The 12,224-nt window shown below is 45.8% G+C and overlaps 1 protein-coding gene across 1 annotated transcript in view; it reads left to right on the forward strand.

The window, feature by feature from the left end:
• Positions 1 to 1,168: 1,168 nt before the first annotated feature.
• SLC7A1 (solute carrier family 7 member 1) overlaps positions 1,169 to 12,224 on the forward strand; it is a 37,420-nt gene continuing 26,364 nt past the window's right edge. The window contains exon 1 of the mRNA XM_071433981.1: positions 1,169 to 1,322. The gene's annotated coding sequence lies outside the window, so the exon portion shown is untranslated. The remainder of the gene's footprint in view (positions 1,323 to 12,224) is intronic.

Consider the following 12,224-nt stretch of genomic DNA (forward strand, 5'->3'; position numbering starts at 1 on the left):
ACTAGATAGAAGGCATTCTTTATTACAGCATGCTGGAAGATATTTCCTCTAATCGATGCCCTGAGTGTCAGGTGTACAGTTTTTATCAAAAACACTGATTACATGTTCATTAGCTATCCCCACTTCCTTAACTTTATTTCACACATTCTCAATCCTTATCAAAGTCCTTCTATTGGTTCTTTAGGGGTCGTCATCAAAGTCCAGCGTCCTTTTCAGGGGGCTATTCTTTGACCCCCGCTTTTCATTAAGTACAGCCAAGATTGTTTTGCTTAACTTCTACTATTTCAGCCTTGCAGAGCTGAGCTGGCATCCTGCTTGCATTTTGCATGAATTCTGTTTGCCTAAGTTCCATCCTTCATTTATTTCTCCAAGGCTGTGCTGTTCTGTTCTACTGTCCTTGGTAAGAAGTGTTGTTCCCTATCAAGTGAGTGAAATGCTGTTCTAGTGCCCTTATCAGGGGCTGTTCAGCCTGGAGAAAAGTTTGTGTGGAGACCTCAGAGCAGCCTTCCAATACAGGGAAGCTGGTAAGGGACTTTTTGTCAGGAACTGTAGTGATAGCACAAGAAGTAATGCGTAAAAATTGAAAAGGGAGGAATTTAAGTTAAATATTAGAAATTTTTTACTCTGAGGGTGGTGAAACACTGGAACAAGTTTCCCGGGGAGACTGTGGATACCCCAACCCTGGAAGTCTTCAAGGACACATTGGATAATGCTTTGAGCAACCTGATTGAGTGGGAGGTGTCCCTGCCTACAGCAGGAGAGTTTAGGACTGGATGACCTTTAAGGTCCATTCCCAACCCTTAACATTCTGTGACACCCACTGCATCCATTTCATGCTGGCATCTCTTGCTCAACCATGTTCTGCAGAATCCATCAGCTCTTAGAGCTGGATGTGTGTTACAGCCGAATGGATGATTTAGTCCAACCCTGCCCCTCAGTTCTCACTCCCAGGGAGCATCAGGAGAAAAAGAAAAGCCGAGTAGCTTTTCAGCCCACGCCAAACGAGCGGCATGAGCTGTTTGCAGGGAGCTGGCCTGTGAAGCCCCTTCCTGCCCCACGGAGGCGATCTCCGCGGCCGTGCCCAGCCACGCGGTTCTCCCGCGCCCGGTGATCCAGGGTTCCACAAGCCGGCCTCCCCCTCCATCCCGCCGTAGGCTACCCCCACCCCCTACACACGTAGGGCTTTTCCCACGTGGAACAGTGAGCGCCTCCCATTCATTGGGAGGCGCGGTGGGGCGGGCCCGCGCAGGAGATCTAAAGCGGCAGCGGGGAGCGGGGTTCGCGGCTGCGCTGCCTCACCGCTTGCCCGAGCCCCCGGCTGGGTGAGTGTGGGACGGAGCGGGCGGGGGCTCCACGCGGCGCGTCCATTTTGCGGTGCGGCGTGTAGGGCGCGGCGCTCCTGGGCGCTCCCAGGCGCTCCTGGGCCGCAGCCGGCCCCGCGGCGCGTCCCTGCCGGAGCGACCCCCTCCCCTCGCCTCCCCTCGCCTGACCCTCCACCCCCTCCCCTTTTTTTGCCTGTCTCCTCTGCGGTGCCAGCAGCGCCGCAGGGAACGTGCTGTGCTGGAGGTGAAGGCCCAGGTGCCGTGGAGAGACCCTGGGCCGTGCCCCTGAGGGCCTTCCAGGGTGGCTCCCGGGGGGCTGCCATGCTGGGCTTTGCTTCCTTCGTCAAATTGCAAAAGAGACTTAGAATTTGCCGAGAATGCGGGTATCGCCCATAGGGCTCATAGCCAGGCCCGTATCCCAGGAGTTCTTGCAGCCTGCTGCTCCCGAACCTGCTCCTGTGAGCAGGACAGGGAATTGTCTCCATTTGGTCTGTCAGCGCTTTGCAGGCAGCTGCTCTGGCTCACATATGGGTCTTACCGTTTTCTGCATGTGTATGAATGTGGGTGGCAGATGGGGTGGAGCAAGGGGAACCCACTAAAAATCCTTAAGAGGGAATTTGTATGCAGCTAAGGCTGGAGAGGAAGATTGGGACTACATAGGAAATTGCTAGTTAGTTCTGTTGTCATCTGCTGGAAACCTTAGTTTTGGAGCAAGGTGGTATTTTTGTAGGTGCTGTATAGATTAGTGACAGAAAGGCAGTTGCAGCTCTACAGAGGCTGCTGATCTGGGCTGAAGAGCTGATGATGATGGTGCTGAAGGTTCATGAGTTAGCTGGCTCACTTGCCTGTGGTCATTTGCAAACATTACTTTGTGCTTGAGCTACGACTGCCTGGTGACGTCCAACATCAGCTGAACTAGTGCATACCCTACCCTGACTCCCTTTGCCCACCTCTGTGGACTCTGCTATGCCACGGGGACTAGTGTTGACGATGTGGTCACACGTGGCGATGCAGGTGTCATGTGGGACCCTCTGCAGTGGCACAGCAATGCCTCTTGAAGCCATTCATTCACTCGCTGATGCTTGACTGGCTGCCGTCTCCAAGTTAGAGGCAAATACAATGAAAACTTGGAAAGAACAGGCACAAATTTATCTTTCTGGTCAGGTGCTCTATGGACTTCTGTTGCCTTCAGTGGCCATCTGGACACATTTTTTGGACAAGCTTTCCACATCATGCAAAAGACTGTGTAATGGCACTGGGTCCTTAGCTGCAAGTGCTGAACCTGGCACAAAGCAGGATCAAGCTTGTGCATTGTCACAAGCTTTGAAAGTTACTTTGCATTCAAGTACTTCAAGTATCTTGCATTTTTAGTGACCTGACAGGGTCAGACCTTGACTGTGCTCCATCACATGCACGCTTTAGATGGTCACGTTGGCTTTGAAATAAAGCCTTTTCTTGGGCAGGGGAGCCAATTGGTGTTTAGTCCCCGACTTATGCCACTTTGGTGATATTTGTAAAATTTTGAGTCTTGCTGCTTGTAGGACTGTGCTTAACAGTGAGGAGGTGTGTTCAGAAGGCACTTCTTGTTTCCAGTGGGCTGTAACAAGCCCGAGGCCTGCTAGGCTTCTACATCAGGCTGTTCAGTCGTGCGTGTGGTTGAGATGCAATATGCTCTTGACTCCTCGTGGAGTATATTCTTGCAATATTTTTTATAAACAGAAGGCATTATTTTAGAGAAGAAAAAGCTAGTAACTGTTTAACCAGTTACTGGAGAAACCAGTTCTAAGGTTATTGTTGAAAGATTTGTCACTCCCTCGTCTTTTTTTTCCTTCTCTTTTCCCTTCTTTTGTTTTCTTCCTCCTTTCTTCCTGTGTAATCTGTTGCCATGTGGCAGGAAGTGTTCATTCACATGGTGGTGTGCCTGTGTTCTGTGTCTCTGCTTTCAGTTGTGTGACATGGCAAATGGTTGGATTTGGTCATCTTGGAGTTTTCCAACCTTAACAATAGCATGATTCTGAGATGACAGGAGCAAGTTCCAATCTAGCTGGCGTTGAGCACAGTTGCTGGCCTGGTGTGTGCAAGAGGGAGGAGGGAAAAAGGAGTAGTGGGAAAAGAAGAAAAAGCAGATGAGAAAGAAGAGAGGGAGAAATATGGCTAGAGTGCAGGAGGGCAGGGGTCTTATTGCAATTACTGCCTCTGCTACCTTTAGTTCACTCTTGATCTAGCAAGTTCCTCAACCTTGAGAACAGGTTAACTAGACTTTGGTAGCCTTTCAGAAATGTCCCTTCCAATTGTATCCCACCTTTAAGTGAATAGAAAACAAAGTGGTATGTTTAATTTTCTTCTCTTGACCCATATCTGTGATGCTAAAAGCAGCGGTGTAGAGTGGGGCAGGAGGAAAAGAGAGTGAGTTACTTTGTCTGCCGATGTGCTGAGGAGATGCTGGCTTGATCCTGACAGGATTTATTGGCTCTGCCTTCCAGTGGTGACAAAGGTGGATGGGGATGCAACACAGCCCCTTTGCTGCTCCTGAAGGATGAGCTAGGAAATCCTGCTGACTTAACTCTGTATGAGGAGAAGCTAGTGCCACTGACCATCAGCACCATGAGGCTGTGTGGTGTGGAGAGCTGCTTCAGTGCTTCAGGCAGATTTGCTTGGGGTCAGCTGCAGTCAGTGCTGACCCAGAGTTAGTGATGCTAGTCATAGTTTCATTTGGGAGTGCTGATGTAGGAGGTTTATTTGGATGTGTATGCAGCAGGAGAAAATGCACTGTACAAGAAATTACTGTGATTTGATAAGTGAACTGTTTCCTTAAGCTGAAGAATAGCTTGCTTTTGTCAGGTGACAAATTCTTAAAATAAACTAGTTGGAAAATGCATTGTTGAGTTTGTAGAATAAGATTGTTTTGTTGAAGTGACTCTTTTATAAAGCAGTTTCAGGTAACAAAGTAAATAATGTGTTGAATCTTTAGAAGATTTTCCAGAGGGAATTAATTATCTGAGGTAACCAGAATGTAGTCTTCTGTCATTAGGTTGCTGATTGAACTTTACTGGGGGTTGCACACTGCCTGATAGTTGATGACCCATGTGATATAATCCCCAAGCAATGGATGCTGCTGCATGCCACTTCATTTGTTTTTCTCACTCCAAAAAGTACGCAAAACAGGATGACCTGTAACATATGTGATGTCAAGATTCTTACTGTTTTTCTCACATTGCAGGGACAGGCTGGTTTGTGTGCTTATAGCTTCCAAAAGCCCTTGGGGAGGCCCTTGAGAAGAATACAGCACTTGGCTGATGTGGGTTGAAGTGCAGAAGTGCTGTACCATTGTGTGTCTGTCCGTGCTGACCCCAGGTGCATTAGGCACAACTGTTCTGACTCTGCAGTTGGCTGGGAGAAAGGAGCAAAATGTTCTGGCACCACAAGCAAAATGAAGGCACCACAGCCAGAAGTCATCAGCTGGATGTTGGATTAGGGTGGAGGTGCTACATCTTGGAGGAGAAAAACAGTAGGTGCTTGTTGGAGTTTTGGAAGCGAGAACTTCTGTGAGATGGGAGCAGAAATTTGGCTTCTAGCAGCTTTGTAGTTCAGGAAAGGTACCAACACAAGCAATACAGTGAAAAGTGTAACAGCTAAGTAACTGGAAAAGAGCTGAAGCAAAATGCTTATGCTTTGCTCTGGAAGTGGTAGGATCAGTGCTTGGGCAGTCCTGAAATCACAAGGTTTTCTCCAGAAAACACTATTATTATTATTTTTGAGGAAAGCAAGAACAATCAGGAGCTATTGCTCTTGTGAGAAAGGTGCATGTCTGAGTTGTTAAAACCCTAAGACTATTAAAAGACTTTCACCATCTTTTTATTAAGTGTCCACAGAAATACCAGTCAGAATTCATCAAGGTGTTTCTGCTTCAGCTGGGTTTAGGTACAGTCCTGTTTTCTGTCTCGTGCATCTGTCTGGTGGAGTTTTTGTAGATGTTTGCTAGAGTAGTGCAGTAACTACTACATTAGTAATAGTTACTGGGAACAGCAGGTACCTCTGGAGGGCCATAGCTCCCATCTTTCCTCCAAAGGGAAAAAGTTCATGCCTGGAGGTGCCTATCTTAGCCTTACAGAGCAGGGTGAGATGATACCCTATGTCTGCTTTGGAGTGGGCTGAAGCTAGTCAAGACGACTCCTACCCCTCATAACCTGGTTGGCATGTGAAGAAACATGGATGATCCCCCAAAAAAACTTATACAAGTGATGAAGCCTCAGTGTTGTGCTTTGGCTGCTCCAGATAAACCGTCACAGATGTTACAGCGTTTTTGAACCTGTTTTTTCCTTCAAAGGAAATACCTGGAGAGCAGAACAGCATGGTGTGGGGCACCATCAAAAACACAACAGCAGTGCTTTACTTTTCATGCTCCTGTTCAGACCCTTGGGGGAAAATGGTAATTATCATTTGTTTCACTTACTTTGCTTTAAAACCACCTATTTTCTCCTGCAAGTCTCGGCACAGGGGAGCTAAGCAGAATATTTACAGCCAGTTGTTTGTTTCCTTCTTGCTGTCACTTAAAGCACCTTGCAGCAGCAGAACTTCTTATACTTCAAAGTTTCTTGTTCTAGGTAAGTGACATGGGGAGAGATGGCACTGTACATATTCTGAGAGGTGTTGCATTATACATTTCACCACACTTCTCCAAGACTGTCATATCTAGGTCTCTGTCTATTCCCTCAGTCCCATAAACATAATTAGGTATGATTTCCTTTGATGCCAGAATGATGATGTGGAAAAATATAACATTGTTTTAACAAGTTGAGCAGACTGGATCATATTAGTAATTTTTCTCCCAATAAAAATGTATACTTACTCCAAACACTGCATTTTGCTGATAGGAACACAATTATTTTTAGGATAGCAGTATAACTTCCCTTGACAGGACTGTGTGCTGGGTGGCTTCACTTACCACTGTTACTGGGTTGCAGGAGCATTTCTTGGGGCAGACCAGGCTTCTGCATGAAAGGCAGGGAGGTGCAGGTGGCAATTCCAATGTATTCAGAAAACTGAGTAAGATAAGATTTTAGCCTATAGATTGGATAAGTACTACACTGGTGGGGTTGAATAAAAAGTAGACGACATCTGTTATTTTTCTCACAGGATTTAATTACTTCTCTAAGTTGACTTGTGCTTCCAAGGGAGCCTGAAAAAGCTTTCTTCTTGGAGATATGTGGGTTGCAAGACCTGGTTTTCTGCCACACAGATGGCAGAATAAGCTATAGGGGTGTCTACAAGGTAATGCATGTCCTTGTGCAAATCAGGGAGCTGAGTCTGCATGGTATTTTGCAGTGGCCTCATGTCTCGGTTCAGGCCAAGTCTGCCAAGTTTTTGCATTTCTTTCCTCCTGGTATCCCTGTGTTGTCCCTGCTGTCATTGCTCCTTCAACTGTCACATCCAGCAGCTTTCTGCCCAAACCCCTCTTGGGGCTGGCCAGCATGCAGGATCCTTCTGTATGACACTGGCAGCAGTGAGATGTGAAATATGTGGTCATGGTCTGGCTCACAGTTTGGTTGGTCAGTGTCATCTTTGCTTTTCGAGGGGAAAAAACCTTTAAAATCCCACAAACTTTAGTAAGTCTTGATTTAATCCAAAAAAGGAGCAGGAAGTCTTTTGTCGTGCTTTTGATAGAAGTTCTGAGATAAATACGAAATATGCTGTGTTTGTATGCCTCTTTTCCCCAGTCCTTCCCTATATCAGCAGCCTTGTAGCCATGATTGTTTGGGTCAGGTGGAGGCAAAACTCTACTTAACAGCTTTGCTGTTCTGAAGAGGAGAAAGCTGAATGGTGAACGTATTCCTAAGGAAAGAGTATTTACCCAAAGCAAAAAATCCGCCACACCTACCTCACTGTGAAATTTAATTCCACATCAGTGTTCTAGCACTTTCCTGATGAGATTTGTTTAAGAATATATCAAAACTAGGTTGTCATACCAGTGTGTGAAAACAGGAATGGTTGGTTACCCCACTGACATATTAATCAAACATGATGCTTGTATGATTTGCCATGCTCTGTACTTAATTTAGACTTAAATGCCTAAAGCAGATGCAGTTTTCCAAGGCATTTTGTTGTAAATCAATCAGTTTAGGAGCTCTGAAGTCTTTGCAGTGATGGCTTGTGGGATAGTATGCAAAACACCTTTGAGACTGATTTTTTTTTTCCACATGGCCCCTTTTATCTCCTCTGCTCCACCTCCTTGCACCATCCTCAGCTCCTGTTTTTATGTGTGTGTGTGTGTGTGTATCTAGGCTACACTGATGTAGGCATATCCCGTTGACCTAGCAGCCAGGTTTTGTGACTGACCTGCACAACCAAGTCCCATCCCAAAAGGACGGTCCCTGGTGAGGCACGTGTCATGGCCTGGTGGGGAAGGGGAGTCGTTTCCTGGCCCAACAAGATGGAACATTGCCATATCCCAGTTACCCTGGGAGTGCGGCCACACCATTGGTGCTCAGCATGCCCCTCTGCCTTCAGCTGGGCTACCCAGGCTGCCTCATTTAGGGCTTCCTCCTGCAGAAGCTTCTCATGCTGTTCCAAGGCAGCTGAGGCATTGGTGCATCCAAGTCATGCACTGTTGTCTCATTCAGCACTGAGTTACCCTGGTCAGTGGGGTAGGTCTGGTCAGTGAGCAGTACTAGTTGGATCAGATGGTAGGATTCAGTCATTGCTTTCATTCCAGTGTGTGTCAGGGCACTGCCTGTTAGGGGAAGGCCTTTCTGAAGAACTTGACAGTAGGAATTACTTGGAAGAGGCACCTGGGGAACTGCAGACATGCAACAGCCTCTCTGCTGCAGGAGAGGATGTGTCTGCTGCACACACCAGCCAAGCAAGGGGTGTGAAGTGCTTGTCTGTGCCTGCAGTGATGAGCACATGATGCTTGGAAGAAGCTGATCCCTCCCCAGCCCGTGAATTATGGCTGGAATGTGGGAATACTGAATCTAAAGCAAACATTTAAACTCCTTTCACAGTCAGCGTCTCTTTTGTATGGTTAAATCATAGTTGCAAAAAGCTTTAGTATTAGGTCTGTAGTCATGCAAGCACTCTCAGAAGGCTGTAATATATTTTTTAATTCAGCTGGTGTGTTCAATGAGAAATTAACTTCAGTTTCTTCAAAAAAGGAAAGTTTTTCTTAATTATTCCACTGTGTTGAGTCATCCTCCAACAGCCACACCAGGGTGCAGAATTGGCAGATCTCACTTGGAATTTGGCATAGGGCAAGCCCTTGAATGGCCTGCAAACCAGTGGAAAAACTCCTAAATTAACAAAAATGTATTCTAATTACTTTGCTAATGACTTAGTTTTGATTGCAGGAGCCTAAAGGAGTGATGTAGCATATTTTGAATTTTCACAGAATCCTAGAATAGTTTGGATTGGAAGGAGCCCTTGAAGTTCCATGCAGTACAATCCACCTGCCATGGGGTTATTCAAAGCCCTATCCATCCTGACTCTAGATGCTTAATTGGTATACACAGTTGCCCAGGGATAGCAAAACCTTTCTCAGAAGCCTGCAATAACCTTGGCATAAGGCAAGGAGCCCTGTGACTTGACCACATACAATTTCTGTTCCCCTTCCTCCCTGAATGAGTGTCCAGCTCAGGCTGAGTACTCCCTTATGTGAGCCATTCCTCTGAAGTTTGTTACAGTGTGTTTTCTCTGAAAAAGGTATTCAAACTCTTCCATCTCATTTACAAAAACAACACTCCTGCTTTCCCAGCAAGGGAACGGGATCTTTTACTTCAGTTCAGCACCCTTTATGGTAATGGAGGAAGTTTTTAACTGGGACAGCATTTTTTAAATTGGGACAGTTTTTTAATTAGTTCAGCAGGGCTGGGAGCGTGCCTGTTTGAGAAGCATCTGATCTGCAGACCTGCTGATCCACAGGGGTGGCCACAGGTCCATGGCCCAGCCTGTCACTCAGGCAGGATTCTCATGGATTGCTTGACAAGGGTGACCAGGGTCTGCAGCTGCCTCATGGTCCTGCCTCCAGCTGGAGCTGCCACTGCTCTCCATGACCTAGCTGCTGGCCTCTGCCGGTTCCCCGCTGCTCAGGGATGTAGCTAAGTCCAATTGTTTATACCCACTTTGATCTGCCCCTTGTCTGCACCTGAAAGTCCCAATTTGGCTCTGCCCTTCGTTCCTGGTAAAAATAATGGTGTTTGGGGAAGTCTTCTCTTTCCTTTCTTCTATCAGTCTGATTGGATGTGTCCCATGTCTGTACAGGATACTTTTTGTTCTGCATGAAGGTTGGGGCTCTTAATGTTTTGTTTGTTTCCCCAGTATTGTTTTAATAACAAACCAACTTCTGTTGCTGTCTAACTTACTTCCTTATCCCCTAAGGAACATTTCCCACCTTCTTCCAAGCACTGTGCTCCAAGGACCCCAACTGGTTTATACTGAATGACATTGCCAGGGCTTTTGGCTAAGCAAAGTTCATTTTATCTGGGTTTAACGTGACAGAAGCTCACTTATTTAATATTGTTTCCCCGAGCATTATTTTTTTTCTGTTGAGTACCAAGGCTGAGTCCCTGGCAGATCATGGATGATGGGTTGTTTCAAGTGAATCGCTGTCAGTCTGTCTCAAGCTTTCATTTGGGAAGTTTAATTATCAGTGGAGATCCCCTTTGGTGTTATGACAAATTGAGGGAGTTAAATCAAGCAGTTTTCTTGCACGGTGTAATTTGAAGTCATGCTGAGGAACTGTTTGAGGAGACTGTACCAGAGCTGATGGGGAGACTTCAATTAGATGCTTTTTCTTCAGAAAATAGTGATTCATGTAATTAGAGAGGTGTGATGCCCTTTAATGGCTAGGCAGGAAGACAGTTCCTTAACTTTTTTATTTCTGAGGAGCTGTGGATGGCAAATGTGCTGCTGTCCTCCTCAAAACATCCAGGTGCTGTTTTGAGCTGACAGGATGTTACCAGCTGAAATTTGAGGTGTGGACTAAAAGGGCTGAGGGCACTGCTGGGACCTTTCACTGGATGGTACTTCTCAAATGGGCATCTATCCTGGAAAGTGTCACCTCCCTCTCTTCTGCCCCGGCTGCTGTTTGTGGTGGCCTACCATTTGGTCAGCTGTAGTCACACTGTTGAGTTTGTTTCAGTAGTGGTGGTTTTCAGCATGATTCCCCAGGTGGTTATTCTGGTACAGATATGGATGATAGGCAGTAGGCTGGGGAGAGGAAGATCTGGTTTCATGATTTAGCCCTGCCAAAACAAACATGTTGTCTGGTTGCTCCTGTTTTCCCTGTTTTGAGGCAGGGTGCACTATACCCAGTTAGAGTTTAAAAGGCATTTCTCTAACCTGTTTTTGCAACACTTGGGTGGTGGAGATCTGATATTGTACCCTGTCCCAGCCTTCCATTGTGCCCACAGTTGGAAAGTGATTGGAGCATCAAATTCCCCACTGCAAATTAAGCATGATATGGTGTGTGTTTCTGCAGTAGGGGAATTAGTGTTTATCCAAACTTTTCCCTGTTGAATGGCTTACTGTGTGACATGTTTGATGATAATCACAGCTAGAGCTTTGTGCAGAAGAAAGGGCATCACAACTTCTATTTTGGAGATTTTGAAGCTTGAATTCTGAGTGTTCGAAGTACTCTTCTCATGACTTCCACAGCAGGAACCTCCCTCCTTTTGTCAAAAATAACTGCTCATTTCAAAATGGATTTTGTGTATCATCACAAATAACCCAGATTGACTTTTCTGCAGGTATTGAGACAAAACCAAAGTTTGCCTGCTTTGAAATTTTGGGGAAGTTGAGAATTCCTATTTGAACTTGTGCAAAAGGATGGTCTTTGCCATCTTGGAAGTTGTCCTGGGATGAGAGGATTTTCTGACCTTGCCACAGCCAGTAGCCATGACAGTTTGGAAAGCAGTTGAGTGAGCTGCAGCACCCTGGCATTTGCCCATGGCAGTAATTGAGCACTGTCCTCGTGTCCAGTGGGACTCGGTGGTCACCTTTCAGTAATTGGTTGTTGGTCAGTGGGTGGTGTAGGGATTATAAAGAGCACCTCACTGCACCTTTTCCAGTGGAAGAAATCCTCCAGGTCTGTGAGACACCTGAAGAGGAGTGGGCGATGCTGCTTTGAAAATGTTCCAAATACTCAGGAGATTGAAGAACAGAAAGCTGCAGCATGCCCAGCTGTCTGTGACAACGGGCTGGTCCCCCAGCACCACCTCCCTAGTGGTGTTAAAGGGTCTGCTCAACAAAGGAGGGTAATATGATCCCCTTCAGACAGGCAGTGTGCCTTTAAGCACATGAAAAAGATTGGGGATTTGTGTACACTGCACACCCACTCCTGTGCATGCCTCTCTATCTTTATTTAATGTGTTGTTTGTATTTAACTGCCTGGCTCCTTTCCTCTGAGTAACAAATGCCTTGCTAGTGGCTGATCTTGATTTTTAATGACAAAATTGGCAAAGAATTTAACATTAATGTCCATATATGTATATAAGTATATACACTCAAACCTAATCTAGATTTTATGCATATATCTCAATAATATATATTGAGATATATGCATACATTTGCACACATATTTAAAAAAATAATGGTAATCAATAAGGGAACAAATTTACCAGCTCATAGACAATACCTTCCTTTTCTAGTTAAAATACTTCAGCAAGACAACATCTCCTCCCACACAATTAAACAAATGCAAAGAATTGCAGCTACTTTGGTGGTTTTGGCTTGGACTCCCTGCCATTTCTGCTGCTATAGTGAGATAACTTCCAGCTTTGCATAATGCTTGGTCATGCCTTTGCTTTCACTGGCCTTTTTGCTGGTGGCTGCATCTGCAAATGACTACAGTTGAAGTCTCTGAGTTGGTCTCAGCATCTGTCTCAAGTGTGTCTTCCCTAAACTGCCTGC

This window comes from Agelaius tricolor, unplaced genomic scaffold, assembly GCF_023055355.1.
Source record: "Agelaius tricolor isolate 1412-34295 unplaced genomic scaffold, bAgeTri1.0.p SCAF_9, whole genome shotgun sequence".
NCBI classification, from domain to species: Eukaryota; Metazoa; Chordata; class Aves; order Passeriformes; family Icteridae; genus Agelaius; species Agelaius tricolor.